Raw genomic sequence first — 17,629 nt, forward strand, 5'->3', positions numbered from 1 at the left:
TTGTGGAAACTGTTTTAAGCATCTCGCATTGAAGTCCGCGCTAAATTTCGAGCTTCTGTAAAAGATCGCCAATCTTGGGGATTTTGCGTCTGTTTAAATTTGGCATGTTTGTTTCGTTGTTTCTGCAACAGTGTTCTAACCCTTTTGTGTACCAAGGAGGATCAGCTCCGTCGTTTGTTAATTTATTTGGTATAAATCTCTCAGTTGCTGCCGATACTATTTCTTCGAATTTAAGCCACATCTGGTCTACACTTATGTTATTAATTTGGAATGAGCGGAGATTGTCTCTTAGGAAGGCGTCAAGTGAATTTTTATCTGCTTTTTTGAATAGATATATTTTTCGCTTATTTTTCGAGGATTTGGGGATTACAATATTCAATCTCGCTACGACAACTCTGTGTTCACTAATCCCTGAACCGGTTTGGTTGCTCGTTGTAAACTCAGGATTATTTGTTGCTAAGAGGTCAAGTGTGTTTTCACAACCGTTTACTATTCGCGTGGGCTCATGAACTAACTGCTCGAAATAATTTTCAAAGAATGCGTTTAGTACAATTTCGGACGATATTTTATACGTTCCTCCGGAATGAAAGTAAACCTATAGTTAACAATTATTGCACCGTAACAGAGCAAAATAGTAAGAGACCATGGTATAAACACCTCATTTTCAGAGATTTTTTCTAGCTTAGGTAAAGCGAAGTTTGTTGACATCGTCAGCTAAGAGATACAATCTGTTGTAACTTTTTTTGTATATGTTAGGGATTGAAAACCCATGACATTAAGATTGCACACGAATTCTTTTTTATTTGGGTTGATTAGTAGTTTCGGCTAACAGCCTAGCCATCTTGAGATCATACAAGATTACTGACTATTGTTGGTGCCATTACACCTTCACACATAGTTAAAATCTTCCTTAAAATGGCAACATCCATACAAGACATAATTAAAAGCAGTTTTTCATCGTTCATGGCCAGTGTAATTGAGCGATGGTCATAAAACAACGGCGTTATACCGTTAAAATTGATTGTGTCTGCGAATATTTGTTTCACATACAACTTGAAACGTCATATCTAAGTGCAGCAATCGCTCCTGGAAATCTGAATGGGTAAATTCCGAAATGCGTCGTATGAGCAATGAACTCATTCCTTACCTGATGTTTGACTTTTACCATTACGACCCAGTCAGTCTGAACGCAGAACTATTGATTCCTTTAATTTCAAGTTTGACAACGGATAACAAAAGAAATACTTTTTTCTTGTGATATAATGGCAGATTAGCAATTTTCAGATTTTTTCCTTTACTTGTACTGTGGAACTTTGTTTCCAAACATGTTTCATGATTCTAGATGAACAGGAATTATTCGATAGGTTTACAGGAGTGGCTTTTCTAGGATGAAAATATGTGACATAAATGGCCATATCTTTTAATTGCATTGACTTTGGTGCTTAAAATTTTTGATCGGCTAAGGGAGGTGATTAAAGAATTTTTTTCATGTGAAATAACTACAAATTTACAGTTTTCGGACTTTTTCCTTTGGTCGTAGTGTAAAACCTTGCTTCTTGCCGAATTTCATGGTTCGAGGACAAACTTGTTGACGTTTTGATGAGTGATTTTGCGAGTATCAAAACATGTGACATAAATGTCTTATCTTTTGACTGCACTGAGATAGATGCTTCGATTTCTTATACCGCCAAGGGAACGTAGGCCTTAGTATGTTATATAAATTTGAATTTGATACGTCTTCTTCCAGTTTCTGAGAAGAGGAGTTTTTTTAACAGTCGGACAGAGAGACAGACAGACAGACATACAGACAAACAGACTGACAACAAAGAGATCCTACAAGGGTTCCATTATTGCTGATTGAGATACGAAACACTAAAAACGTTTAATTTGTGGATGTCCATCTCATTGCGTGGACTAGGGATTTCATCTGATGGTATACACGAGGAAAAGTACCGCCACAGCTGTATGGAGAGAACACGATGTCGAGTATAGTCTCCTGATGAAAGCTAGCCCACGTGTGCTACTAACTAGTCACGTGACAGAATAAAGACATTCTCATATACCAAAAACATTCTTTCCCTGTAATATAATTACAAATTAACAATATTCAGATTTTTTCCTTCACTTGTAGTATGAAACCTTGCTTTCTACCAAATTTCATGATTCTAGGTCAACGGGAAGTACCCGATAGGTTTTGATCAGTGGCTTTTCGAGTATGAAAATGTGTGACGTAAATGGTCGTATCTTTTGACTGCATTGACTTAGAAGCTAATTTTTACACCTTCAGGGTACCACAGACCTTAGTATGTGACATAAATTTGAACTTGGTGCGTCTATTCGTTCCTGACAAAAAGGGTTCTAAATAGTCAAGCAGACAGACACACAGACGGACAACAAAGTGGTCCTATCATCGTCATTGTCATTGTCATTGTCATTTTCTGCCTTGTGGCAGGTTTTGATTGCATAGTCCTCCATGCTTCTGTCTTCTACGTCCCTCTTCATTTTTTGGTGCCCTCCTTGTGGCCTGCTGATATCACCCAGCATCTGGAACCTTCTTCTGACCTTCCCTCTCTTTCCGAGAACGAAACCTTCAATTGCCTCTATTAAAGGGCAATCTCTTCTTAGATTACGGCCTATTCAGTTTAGTTTCCTGTTCTTCATCCTCAGCAGCATTCTCCGTTCTTCTCCAGTTCTCCTCAGTACTTTTTCATTCCTGACTTTATCAGTCCAGCTGATCTTCTCCACAAGCTTCCATTCTTTTCTCATCCTGCTTTCTCAACGTTCCACGTTTCTGCTCCATACAAGGCCACGCTCCATATTAAGCACTGAACCAGTCGCTTCCATAATTCCTTGTTTAAACAACTAGTTAGGAGACTACTCTGCTTTTGAAATGCCTCTTTCGCCAGAGCCATTCGCACTTTTATATCTGGTTGGGAAGCCATGTATTAATTTTCATACCATATGCTGCACAGGTTTCGTTCAGGTCATTTAGCATTAGAGTCAGCGTCTCTTGATTCTCTGCGAGGATCGCCATGTCATCTGCAAATCTCATACATTCAGTTTTCCGCCCACCTATCCTGACGCCTCTTGTCCCACCCAAACAGCTTTCCAGTACTTCCTCCAGACGGATTTAAATAGGATCGGCGAGAGACAACAGCCCTGCCTAACACCTCTCCCAATCTTGCTGTCTTCAGAGGTCCCATTACCTATTCATACCCGAGCTTTCTGATTCAGGTACAGATTTGCGATCAATCTTCTCTCCTTCCATTTTACTCCCTTCTTTTTCAAGAAATCGAACAGTTTATTCCACTGCACTCTATCAAAGGCCTTTTCGAGGCGTATGATGACAGGATACACTTCTTTGCCCTTTTCTATGGGCGTTTTTCCGAGGGTTCTCAGAAGGCCAATGGCATCTCGTGTCACCTTTCCCCTTATGAAACGATATTGTTCTTCACCAAGTGTTTCCTCCAGCGTTCCATATAGCCTCCTATTCAGAATTCGAAGAACTACTTCTGCTGCCTGCGATATTAGGCAGATTGTCCTGTGGTCTTAACACTTTTTGGGATTATTAGTCTTTGGGATTGGGACTATTATACTTATGAGAAAGTCTTCTGGCCATTCCCCTTCATCACAGATGTAGTTGCAAAGAGAGGTCAACTTAATTTTCGCCTGTTTCTTTTAAACTATTTAAGATTTCTGCCGAAATGTCATCTACACTACACGCTTTGTTGTTTTTAAGTTTCCCCAATGCCTTATTTACTTCTAAACCTAGGATAAAAATCTCCTTTTTCATCTTCATTTACTAATTCTTCCTTCTCAATCTGCAGGTCGGAAGGTCTTTGATCCGCTTCATAGAGAGTTTCAATATCTTCTTTCCATATATTCTGAACAGCGTGTGAGTCACTTAAAAGAGTTCCATCGTTCACTTCTCTCTCCATACTTTTTTCGTTCTTTCTTCCCTGAAATACTATTTCCTTGGCTACTCGATACGTCTTTTCGTATTTGCCCTCGTTCTCCAGTGTCTCAATTTCTGAGCAGATTTCTGTTGATCATTTTTCTCTGGCCTGATCAGTTACTGTTCTCAGCTCATTGTTCAGTCTTCTGTATTGCCTTTTTCTTTCATCAGTTTGTGCGTTTTTCCATTTTCTCCTTTCTACCATCTTGATGATCATGTTATCGGTAACCCATGGTTTCCTTCTCCGCTTGCACTTCACCAGACCAACAACATCTCCACTGATTGCTTTCAGGGTGTCTCTGAACTGGTTCCACTGTTGATTTATGCCCTCTGACTTTTCTCTAATTTTCTACTTGTCTCCGAACTCTTATTCAAGCGTTTTGGTTATTCCTTATTCCTTCAAATCATCCAAGTTAAATTTCTCTCTCATTTTACCTACCAACATTCTTTTCAACCTAACCTGCACATCTGCTACAACCAAGAGGTGACTTCTGGGTAAGCCTTAGCATTTCTCATGCATGTCTGGAATCTAATTTTTGTTAGTATGTAATTGATCTTATATCTGCTATTGTGTATATTCGATTTCCATGTGTACCGTCTTCTTTTTTTGATGTTCAAAAAGCCTGTCCCCAACTACCAATGAGTTTTCCTTGCAAAATCTGACCATTCTCGCACCTCTTCCGTTACTGTTACCCAACCCAAACTTTCCAACCACATCTCCGTCTTTTCCTTTGCCAATTACCGCGGTCCAATTTCCCATTACTATGATGCACGCCTTTTTCTTTTCTCTCTCCACCAGTGAATCAATTCTGCCGTAGCACTCTTCAATCTCATAGTCGCTGTGTTGGCTGGTTGGCATGTAGATCTGTATCAGTGATCATATAAGGATTCCGTTTTTACACACTGAGATACGGAACTCTATAAACAAAACCGACGATCGGCGCACATTGGGGGATCCAAAATAAAATCTGCTTTCTTTTCTTATCGAAATAATTTAAAGCTGTAGGAAGAATTATTAATTGCCGGAAGGCTTTGCACGTTAACAGGACAAGAATTTCATCCATCAAACAAATTATTACATTAACAACTGCATAAGCGACTCAAGGAAGAATAACAGACGTCTACCAACGCGAAGCCTCTTCAAGTAATTAAATTTTACATACAAATTTAATTAAGGAACAAACTTCCTCACCCCTACAGACCAGCTTACTGCAGCTTAGTCGAAAAAGTTTTGCTACACAAAAATGCTAATACAGGCTAACAGAATCACAGCAGGTGGCCTGCAAACAAGTTTTGCAATGGGATTTAAAATTTACACGAAATTTGCTGAAGAATACAAGACGCCCAATAGTAAATATTTTAAGGAGCCTTAAGTTTACATCCAAACATACCTTTGTGGGCACGCAGGCTATCAGGCTTGTAAACACAGTGAGCCTTACAAGGCAATGGCAGACCATAAACGCGGTACAAGGCGTGAAATTCGTGGGACCTCCACGGCAAGGTGCCTAGAACATGCGAGGTGCCGTAAACAGTCAAACCAAACTTGTACTAAAAGCAGGCTCACGACAATGTTGCTCATATTTGCTTAAGCGAAATTTAGAAGGAATCAGCTGCATTAAATCGTAAGGGAAACTAATTAGAAATATTGAGCCCCCCCCCCTCCACTCCCCCCCTGGCCAGTATCAAATACACTGGAAATTCAGAAGGCCACATTTAAGATGTTGTCAATCTTCTGATTAGTTTGATGCAGCCAGCCACGAAATACTCTCGAACCAACATCTTCATTTCAGAGAAATACTTTCACTTAATATCCTCAGCTGTTTGTTCAACACATTAAATTCTTCCCACACAGATTTTGCTCTCTAAAGATCCCTCTCGCACCATGAAAATTAGTCCCTGATGACTTAACATATGCCCCATCACTCTGTTCCCTCCTCTAGGCAGTATTTTCGACATATTGCTTACGTCTTTGATTCTGTGGAGGACCTCCAGATTCCTTCGCTGTCTTATCAGTCCACATAATTTCCTATGCCCTCCTACAATATCACATCTCAAACTCTTCAATTATCTTCTTTTCGTGTTTTGGCACTGTCCACGATTCACTCCCAGCTTTCAAGGTCACAGAATTCCTTCACTTAGTTTCCTTTGTGATGCCCAATTTCGATGTTAAGTTTATCAGTAATCTCATTTTTGGTACTACTCATTACTTTCGTCTTAGGCCTCTGTTAACCGCGGGGCACTAGTGGCGTCACTCGTGATGTCACAGAGTGGCGACGCTGGCTGCCAGAGGTTTTATGAATCAGGCAACTTATGGCGCCAATTTTTAATAAAAGCCCACTTCTCATCGGAAATAGTCATATCAGAGAATGACGTCGTACGGAGAAGTATATCTGCCCACTTTTCTATTAAAAAGAAAATATACAACATGTCCTTGGTTAAAGTTCCAGTTTCAAAATGCTGTAGAAAGAGAACCACTCCTCCTAATGACGTCAAATTTGAAATGCGTGTTATTGACGCAGGGGGAAACGTCATAGAAAAGGAAACCAACGAAACTTTAACCTACAGTTGGCGTTGTAAGCGTGTTAACCTAAATGGGGTCGACTGCAAAAGACAGATGAATCGCAATACGACGGCTGTGGTTTGAGTTACATACTATTCAAAGTGCATCACTCTACAAGTTCGCCTGTCAACTTTGGAGCACTGAGTTAGATAAGCCCATCCACCAAGGCAAGGTCGTACCACAACGGAGTGCAAAAACCGATTTTTAACCCCATGGAAATGACATCGGTTTTGAATTGTCCTGGAGGCCAAAAACTGCAGAAAAAGCAAAATGACATCTGTCTCTAATTTTGCTGCCAACCATTTCCTGCCGCTAGTTGAAATCCAGAAACAGTATGTTCCAGACCAGATCAGCATGTCTCGGGGATCAAATTCAGAACACGTTGCGCAGTACGTGCCCTTAATTCAGCTACGTCCGTAATTGAAGCACTGAACACAAGCAACATCTTTCAGATAACCTCCTACACAGATGTCGCACGGATGAAGATCAGCTGATCTGAACGGCCAGGCAGTAAGTAAATATCGGCTGATAATTCGAGCATTTTTGAAATGCCTCTGCAGCAGCTGCTTTACTGTCTGTGCAATGTGCGGAGGACCGCCATCTTGCATGAAAATGATCCTATCCACACTTCACACCCCACAAGACTGTAACAGCGTATATCAATGACGGTACAGGTAACAGGCCCTACGATAAACGATGCCGTCAATCCGCACCACTCAGTCACCGGTTGATGTCCGTACGGATTTTCGATTGCTCATATGCTACAATTCTGCCTATTGACAAGTCGCTGGAGATGGAAATGGGCTTCGTCTGTTCACAAAATCTTCCATGGTCGTTCATTGTTCACTTTTATGCGAGCAATAAATTCCAATGCGGACATTTATCTTGCTGGCAGGACAGCAGGAAACAACTGAACGTGAGTGATATTGTATGGATAACAATGCAGTCCATTTCGTAGGGTTTTATGCACCGTGCTTAGAGGCATATCTAACGTTCGGGTGATTCCCCATGCACTGCAGGTGTGTACACTACCTCTCGTCCCCTCTTGCAACACTGTGGCCATATATTCGACAGACGTCGGATCAATTACTTTCCTCCCACTGCCACATTGCATTTCAAAAGAACCTGTCTTTTCGAATTTTGTGATCATTTTCTAGACAACTTTAGCAGACATCGGACCAATACCTTTTTTTTTTTTTTTCATACCCTTGAATGCCTGGAAATTGTGCGCGGTTACTGGCGCGCAGTCACCGTTCTTGTAAAAGAGCTTTTCCAGCAACGTGCAATCCTTCATAAAGACAGTCGTGCTGGCTTCTCGGACGCAAACTGAGGAACAGCTGTGTTACGCGCGACTGTTGGTGTGCATATTCTGATGTTTACAGAGCCATCTATTGGTTAAAGTTTTGTTAATTTTTTCCCGTTCCGTCAATAATAGGCTGTCCGAATTTGACGCCCTTCTGAGCAGTGGCTCTCTTTCCATAGCCTTTTGAAGCAAGAACTTTAAATATGGACAACCTGTATACTGCTCGATCGACCAGAGGACAGTATTACATACTGTTTGACGACCTAAGTTCAGACGGCAGTAAATATTTCATTTACCTTCGGATGTTGAAATCTTCGTTTTAAGAGTTGCTTGAGCCTCTCACTGAGGTAAGTTATGCTATAGTCGTTACTTCATTCCTCATAAGATATTTTCAGCATTTTCTGTGATTTTGAAAATAGCTTTTTGGAACAATAGTAACAATAAACTTGTGCTTAATAAGATACGCAAAAACAAACCACTAAGTAACTCTTTGAACACATGTTTCGTTATTTACTTATAACTCAAGAAACAGCAAAGATTTATACGCTAACAGTTCCACCACAGAGGAACATAATTAGTAGTTTGTGATATGTTACTAACCGACTCTTACAGGTTTCCTCGAAATCTGGAATGAGATTCTTTACAATATCAGTTTCTCTGTTTTCTGAGAGTATGCTTGTGTCGTGATATCACAGGTTGCAAGTTTCCTTTCAGTCTTATCAATTAGGTGTTCTGTACTTATTCTACTTTCAAACACTTTATTCAATAATCAGTAATTCTGAATTCAGGCTGACTGAATCCCAGTGGTAAAAGCCAAACATAGTCAAGGAATGACTTTATTGCTCATATGACCAGTTCCGAAATTTATCCATCGTCAAACATCTACAAAAAATCAGATAACAAAGAAAAATTATAAAACACAGCAATGTATGGCTATAGCATTACACTTCGACTGCCAACACCTGGCAAGAGCTGTAGGCCTAATACACCTACCCAGAAGAGACTGCTGAAAGTACATATAGAGTTTCCAGTTGTATGTGAAATACAGATTCGCAGACTACTGACATAATTCTGTCGAATACGGACCAAGAAACATTTTTGCCACCAGGTGGAACTACAAAATGTATAGTGGAGCGAAAGAGCATCAGCTAATGTATATTTACTGTGCCATGTGTCTGATATGTGTGAACCAACTTATTATAAAGGAAGTATTTTCTTTATACAAATGGTAATGACTTTACCGTGGTAAAAGGTTACACAAAATAGTTGTCAGGTTCGGGAGTATTACGTGGAGCTACTCATTGCGAAAAGCTGTGCAGTATGACAAGAAACATAAAATGAAAACATACAATACCAATAAAACCGTATGCCATAAATTTAAATATAGGCAGTAAGACAGGAGAAGGAGAATACAATATTTTCTTTAAAAATAGGACAGACTCAAAGCCACTACCAGAAAGTACTTAATATGCACTACTGCGCTTACATCAACTAGAAGAACAATTTTCTGTTAATAATCACAGCCAGTCTTTTACGAAACATAAGAATATTTAGTATGAACAAAAATGAGTTGTGGGGGATTACTCGTCACGTAAAAATAACTAAGAAATATTATTTGGTGCTGCGCGGTCTCATGCGGCTCCCCCTGTCGGAGGTTCGAGTTCTACCTTGGGCACGGGTGTGTGTGTCGTCCTTAGTGTAAGTTAGATTAAGTAGTGGTAAGCAGTTTGGCCCCATAAGATCTTACCACAAATTTACAATTTTTTAGTATTTGGTTCCATTTATCGTGAAACGTTAAAATCGTCTATTTACGCTATACAAGTTATAAACTCAAAGGATAAAATACATGGTATAAGCGCACATGTCAAACCATATAAGACACACCAATAGTAATTTGGGGTTGGGGATGGGGGAAGGAGAGGAGGAAACCCGTATTTTGTAAGACAGAGCCGCCACTATACATTTTGTAATGCCACCTGGTGGCAAAGATGACTTCTTGCTCCGCACTCTGCAGAATTATGTCAGTCTGCGAATGATTTTTTATTTTCATAGACAACTGGAAACTCTATATCTACGTGGAGCAATCGCTGCTGGGCAAGTGTACTACAGGTTGTGCCGGGTGTTTTCAATAAAAGCGGAATATAGCTATGTTTCATGAATTTTTTTTTTGTATCTGATTAATTTTTGCAGATATTTAATGACGGATAGGTTTCGAAACGCGTCATATGAGCAATAAAGTCATTCCTTGCCTGAAGTTTGACTTTTACCATTGAGTTCCGGCCAGTCTACGCAGAACTACTTATTAGCACGACAATGGTCGCCTGTCTGCTGCTTGACTTAACGTCACATTTACGTTAGTTTATCCAATTCCTTAACTTCTCGGCCAACCTTATTTGCTGTTCCCAAATTTATATACTCACTAGAAGAATAACAATGCTGTAACCCACTGCAACGAAGACGATGTTCACTGTGTTGTAGCAACAAGTTATCGAAGGACTGCGGGCTGAGAGCATGTGTTCGCGTGACGTATCGCACGAGCGTGCAGGTCCATCGGGTAACGAGGGGCTCCACAAGTCGCCCACAGCAGGTAGGCTCCATATATAGCAATGCGACGTGACGGTCTTGAGCTGTTGCCCAGTCTGGCAACTATTGTGTCAGTAGCACCGCTAATGGATGAAATGGCTGTGAGCACTGTGGCACTTAACTTCTGAGGCCATCAGTCCCCTAGAACTTAGAATGACTTAAACCTAACTAACCCGAGGCAGTATTCGAACCTGCGACCGTAGCGATCGTGCTGTTCCAGACTGTAGCGCCTAGAACCGCTCGGCCACTCTGGCCGGCGCACCGCTAATCGCCGTCGGCTATTAGGATACAGCCACTGCCCCTAAGACACAATGCACCGAGCTGTTTGGCAGCTAGCTGCGCCACTCGTGACGTCATGAGTCTACTACGGCTAATAGGAGCCTTACGTAAGTCTCAGTCCAAAGTGTAAGCTCATTAGACTGTTAACGGCATTCAACACGCCCAGCATTTCTTTTTTAATGAGGTTAGCAATGTCATCTGCGAATCTTCTAATTGATATCCCTCCACCCTGAATTTTAATTCAACTGCAGCGCAGAAAGAGTCAGCTGTTTCTTGGATACCATAAAAAGAGTGTGGAGCTTCTAAGTGTAACGTGAAGAAAGAAGTCCCTTTTTCGAACTTCGCTGGTAGAGAGTGCAGCCATGTAATCAATTTTGGAATTTAGGACACTTATTATATGCAGGGTGATTCAGCTGCCCCAAGCTCTGTCATTATATGCAACCAGCAATGTTTTATCTGGACTTCAGAAACCACGCACGTGATTTTCATACCCTCTCTCTCTCTCTCTCTCTCTCTCGCTGTCCGCGAGCTATTAATCCTACAGTAGAAATGACAGGACTTTTTTTTTGTAGGAAATTTAATGTACAATAGTTAAATTTTGTCTATCTATCTATATCCGAATCCCGCTCCAGCTACTGCCGGGTCTGGGTGCTGCCGAGTTCTCTCATTTGGCTCGGTCCTCCCACCACTTTTCTTCCTCCACTTGCTGCCAGGTCACACCTCTTCTTTCTACAGATATTCTCACTCCCATTTTCCACCGTGTTCTTGGGCGCCCTCTAGATCTTTTCCCATCCAGCTTTAGTTCTTCCATAATTTTGGGGAGTCTCTGCTCATGCATCCTCTTAAGATGCCCATACCATCTTAATCTCTTTTTTTCAATTTCTTCTCTCATACATTCTTGTCTAAGGTCCTTTCTAATCTCTACATTCCTTACTCTGTCCATTCTTGTTTTTCCCTTAACTGCCCAGAGAAATTTCATTTCCCCTGCTTGCAGTCTGCTCCCCAGTCTCTTTCTGTCATTGTCCATCTTTCTCCACCATAGGTGACAGTAGGGAAATTAAATTTTGTACCAGGATATATTTTCGCTAGAGACCGTCGTTTTCGAGTTATTCCAGAAAAACGTACAAAAGTGACCCTCAAAAGCACCCCACTCCCACACTGAGTACCAGTAAATATTTCTAGTATGTTTTTCATGGTACTCCCTTCTACCACTGTACATATATTTACGACTACACGAATTATTTCCCCACATTCGACCTTTTTTCGTCTTCATTGACTGGCTTTATTACACCGCCTACTCAGACGAGTACTTACAAACTGTTAAACTAACGCTCGTGTAAATTTTATCTAGCAATTTTGTGATTTTTAACAGCATAAAATTAACAATTACATCGTTGTAAATGTCAGTCTTCTACTACGACACTACCGTGCTTATAAGGGTTAAGTTTGGATCGAATCGTCAACGTGATTAGTTTTAGCGTAACTTTTACAAAGTCGTTTTTCTTTTACTACCCGCACGGGCGCTTTTAAATTAATAATGTTAACGAAATAGCCGACTATACTAGCGTCGTAACAGCCCAATAAATAGATCAAAAAAGTTCAAATATTGGTAATACTTCTTGTAATCGGAAATTTTTGTATAACGCTAGGAGTGAGTAGCACGAACTGTATACTAGACATCCTGACTAGTGATGAATGAATGCAGGGTTGGACGTGCGTTTGACGGTCGGGGAAAACGTATCCCAGCACAAACTTTAAGTACATTAAATTTCCTACGAAAAAGAATCTGTTCATTTTCTCTGTAGAGCAAATCATTTGCGAGTAGCGGCCGGCCGGTGTGGCGTGCGGTTCTAGGCGCTTCAATCTGGAACCGCGTGACCGCTACGGTCGCAGGTTCGAATCCTGCCTCGGGCATGGATGTGTGTGATGTCCGTAGGTTAGTTAGGTTTAAGTAGTTCTAAGTTCTAGGGGACTGATGACCACAGATGTTAAGTCCCATAGTGTTAAGAGCCATTTGAACCATTTTTTGCGAGTAGCGTGCAAGAGAATGTGTAAATCTTGTGCGTGATTTTTTTAGGCAGGATACAACATTTCGGGCTGCATTAAACAACAGCGTTAGGCGCAGCTGAATCACTCCGTGTAATTGACTCCATTTCCTAGAAAGTGATCCAAACAATGTTGTAAATTAGCCTAGTATCGGCTCATCACTTATGAAGTCTATATTTACACGTTTCACTGCGTTTCCACGTGTTTCCATTTGCTCTGGTGATATACACAAGTACTGTATATTTTTTTATTCGGTCACAGAGGATATACAGTCAATTTTAAGTCTCGTACTCAGGAAATGAGCGGTGGGGGTAACGGAGGATTCTCAGATAAATGTGCGATACAGGGTCCTAGAGAGATACAAGCCTATCTCCGTTTCCTGAGGCAGCGATGCCCTTCCATCCCTCCATTACTGTCCCTCTCCCTCTCTCCCACTCCTCCTCCTTCGCACCCTCCCCTCTACTCCCTCTTCCCTCCCCCTTCACCTCCCCCCCCCCACCCCCCCCCGCAGTTCACTGCAATGTGGCCGGCTGGAGGCGTATCGTCCCTCGTATGTAAACGCATGTGGTACTCTTCCATTTTATACGCATGCCCATTATGTACTCTAGCTCGAACGACACTGATTGTGAGATCCGTTTGAACTGTTCCGTAAACGGGTACCGTACAAGTAAACAAAGGACCACGTGCCCCTCTGAGATGAGTGTGAACTTGGTCCAATCCCGATTTGCCAACAGCGCTAGTCTTCCTGCGCCGAATTGTTCAGGTCAGTCCCCGCTTCATGACGAGCCTAACGCCAGTGACCTTACGGACCCCGGGCGTCACCCCTGGCAGCTCTCCGGCTATTGTCCGAGCAGCGCCCTTCAGTCCTTGCGGTGCGCCACCCTCATTTCGTTTCGCTTCCCTTTTTTTTCAGGTGCCCTTTTCGTCTGGCCTCAATCACTTTGCTATTCATCCGGGCCGCGCCGTGGCGTGGCAAAAGGCAAAAGGCAAAAGTACGCAACCGCGGCACTGAAGGGTTGCAGGTGTGAATAACCGGGGACGTAGCGGTGAATGCGGATGGTGCAACCAGTCGTTCCACCGTGCCATTACATTAACAGCGCTTTAAAGCTGATAGTTCTTTGAGTCGTGGAACGTTATTAATGACACTGAATCTACATCTGGTTTCGTTCTCCGGAAGCCGTTGTGCTCTATGTGGTAGGAGCAACCTACTGTGGTATTCTTTCCGTGTCTGCTTTCATTCGAGAATCGGCTGCAGAAAAAAAATTCCATATGTCTCAATCAATTCCATCCTGCCTCCGTAGTCCACAGGAAAAAGACTTCTTGGAGTTAGGAATATCATACTACCTCTAGAAATGTCCTCAACCAGATTTCTCAAAAGGACTTTTGTTTTTATTCCTGTCTGTACTGTTGGGGAGTGTGCTGTACCTAGAAGATAGTGAACCTAGGAAAATATGTTTTCTGGTCCGTGCTTCAGTCTTGTAACTGATTATAGAGTTACATAAACGAACGCGCACCAGAACCACCATAAGCAGTTCCTGCCATTTGCTACAGTTTTTGTTGCTCTAGGCATGAGCTTGTGTTTTGTACAGAATTTGTCAGTATTTCAAATTCTATTGTTTTAAGTGCTGCACAGTATATTAAAGCTATTCTTCAGTACCACACTTCCGTGACAAGTAAAATTATATATATTTTTAGAACTAGTTATATAATGTGTGGACAGTAATGCCATACATCGTCGGTCGTGCACCATCTTGTGCCTTGAAACAGGAGATGGTGTTTCATCGTGGAAAATGGGACATTTTTAAATTATTTTGTTAATGTCTAACAATTTTACCTCCTTTGAAAATGAAATTTTGTGTTAGTTTACAATGGTTTCAGATTCAAAACGTATGTAACTTGTAACAGGTTATTGGCAGTATTTCTGCTTAATAGTTTTATTGACCTCTTGTAGAGTAATAACGTAACAGACAACTAACTACTAACAAAATTTTCTCTACTGCAACGCTTTTAAATTTCAGTCAAATATTTGTTCCTAGGTTCAAGACCAAGTCGCACCTTAGCATATGATTTTACATTTAGTAAAGTAATTTTTGTAATTTTTGTGATCTCGGAAAAAGACTGCAGCATATAAAAAGTGAATGCCACCATTTAAAATGGAATAAGACAGCACATTAAATGTTACACAGCTGGACAGAGGGGAAGATCTGAGAAGTGTCCCAAGACAAAACACTTTCCATAATATGCTTTTTTTTTTGCACTTCGTAAAACTTCACACACGTTGACTTCATACAAATTTTATTGTAGCTATATTTGTTTTGCACCCTGCACTGTATTGTTATGAAAGGTGCGCATCTAAAAACCGCAAAAAACTAAATAGTATAAGTGGTGTCAAGCTGCTGTCCACTGCGACCTTTGCTAGCACTGAGAAGAAACTCCAGTTGTTTTCGAAGCATATATAAAGTTATACAAAGAATAACGAAAGTAACACATCAAGATATAAGACTGATAAGGAAAGTTGTTCTTCAAACCATACGAATAAAATTATAAAACGTATTTCCTATGCAAAACGGTAACGTAAACATAACTGAAAATGTTTTACAAATAAAGCAAAACGTGTAGGTCTCATATAATTAAATTTTCTTTGAGACATTATCGTAAATAAAGCAAAATGTGTCTGGTGAAAAGCTTTCAAAACTCTCCAAGCTGTATTGCTCTAAAGACAGAAAAAAAATTACCACAGTTGTAGGTATATTGCACTGCATACTCTATTGTTATACATTTCTGCTGCAGGAGGTGACAATCCTCATAAAATGTGCTAAATTTATAATTCTATTAGTGTTATTCCGCGAAGAAATAGAAACCCTGCTATATCTATCAACACTTAATCATGCGCCAATTATGAAGGCAGAGCGATTTAAATACTTGCCAGCACCTTCCTTGCGATTTTAATGTTGGATGTTGCAGATTAATATATTGAACTAGTTAGCTGGGAACCTGCTCGCTTCCGTTCCACAGATCGAAATCTGCTGTTTGTCTAATTTATTCTATTACCCACCTGTTATGAGATCAATTTAGCACTACATGTCCGGGAATATTAATGATTAGCTTTGATGTACGACACTAAGCAGGGGTTATTAAGCAAGGGATGTCCGAAGCCATTCGGTTCACAGATTTAGGTACAGAAGTCTTAACAAAACTTTACGAGAGCACATGGGTGATACTCGGCCCCATCCATATAAGCGAAAGCATCACTGATTTCACCTGTCCTATCGCCTCTGTAATTCAGCCATGCATATTAGCAAAATCAGAGGAACGAATGAGATCATCTGTTTTCTCTGTGTACCCTTAACAAAAAGAAATAATGAAATGAAGTCCAGAGTGTATTTCCGCTTTTGATATTCCAGCTGTGTAAAAATGTCTCACCAAGAAAGAAGAAAGTTGGTGTAGCGTTACGGGAAGTCCCCTGTTGAAAAATAATTAACTGTGACTTTCGTGGAACGGTGTAAGTTTCTAGCATACCAAGCAAGACGCTGCAAGTTTATAAAGGAGAGTGATTCAATGATTGTTCTGTTCATTTGACAGCATCGTGCATTCGCCTTCAGTCTGTCACATTCATAATCATCCGGGACCTATTTCACTATCATCTGTCTGTTATAGGATCCTGGAAAACATTTCATGGTCTAGCGTTACTATCTTCCTGGAGGAAAAGAAGTTTCCTTCAAAGCTTTATTTACACACACTATACCTTAGTGATGAAAGCCAACAAAGAAAATGAAACTTCCTGACAGATTAACACTGTGTGCCGAACCGAGATTTTAACTTAGGATCTTTGCCTTTCGCGGGCAAGAGCACACAGTTTTAATCTGTCAAGAAGTTTCACATCAGTGCACACTCCGCTGCAGAGTGAAAGTTTCATTGTGGGAACACCCCCCAGGCTGCCGCTAAGCCATGGCTCCGCATTATCCTTTCTTCCATGAGTGCTGGTTCTGCAAGATTCGCAGAAGAGTTTCTGTGAAGTTTAAAAGGTAGGAGACGAGGTACTGGTGGAATTAAAGCTCTGAGGACGAGAGATCCTTAGATGGTAGAGCACTTGCACGTGAAAGGCAAAGGTCCCCAGTTCGAGTCTCGGTCCAGCACACAGTTTTAATCTGCCAGGAAGTTTTATATCAGCGCACACTCCGCTGCAGATTGAAAGTTTCATTCTGAGAAATATGCATTTACATGGAAGACGAGAAAACTGGCATGCTCACCCCTCATGTGGGGAAGATGCCAGTTAATGGGGGAAAGACGAAACGTATCTTAAAATAACAATTGTGATCAACAAAATTACAAAATTTATCTCAACGTGGAAAGTACACTATACAATATTCAATTAAATCACTGAGGGTTAGGGGGGGGGGAGGGCATGGAACGATATATTTGTTTTGTTCTCTCTAGGATTTATTGCGATACAAACAGTCTTTGCTGCAAACTGCATGCAGCGATTTCTTGAAGCCAGTCACATTTTGGCCATTTTTGTCATAAAAATATCCCCTACGTACAACACAAATATCATCGTCGTCCTCGGGAGCGGAGGATGCTGAAGATGAACTGTCCTTCCTCTTCCTCTTCTGCAATGTTTTCCCTCTTTTGTTTGTCCTTGGGGCAGCCTTTCGTCTCAACACCTCCCGGATCCCTACCATCATAAGGACTTCCACAGTTTGCTTCTTTCTTCTAGTTTGCTTGGGTGTCTGCAGTGTGAGGATAATAGTAATTTCCGTAAAGGAAGTTGCGGCACCGCTGCTACTTGTTGTAGCTACTGCCGGAGGGACATGGAATTCTTGGTTGCCAGTCGAATTTCCTTTCATATTGCCAGAAATGGCAAACGCATGTTCCGGAATTTTTTGTGGATCTTATGGATAAA

The sequence above is a fragment of the Schistocerca americana genome, chromosome 3 (genome assembly GCF_021461395.2).
Source record: "Schistocerca americana isolate TAMUIC-IGC-003095 chromosome 3, iqSchAmer2.1, whole genome shotgun sequence".
NCBI lineage: Eukaryota > Metazoa > Arthropoda > Insecta > Orthoptera > Acrididae > Schistocerca > Schistocerca americana.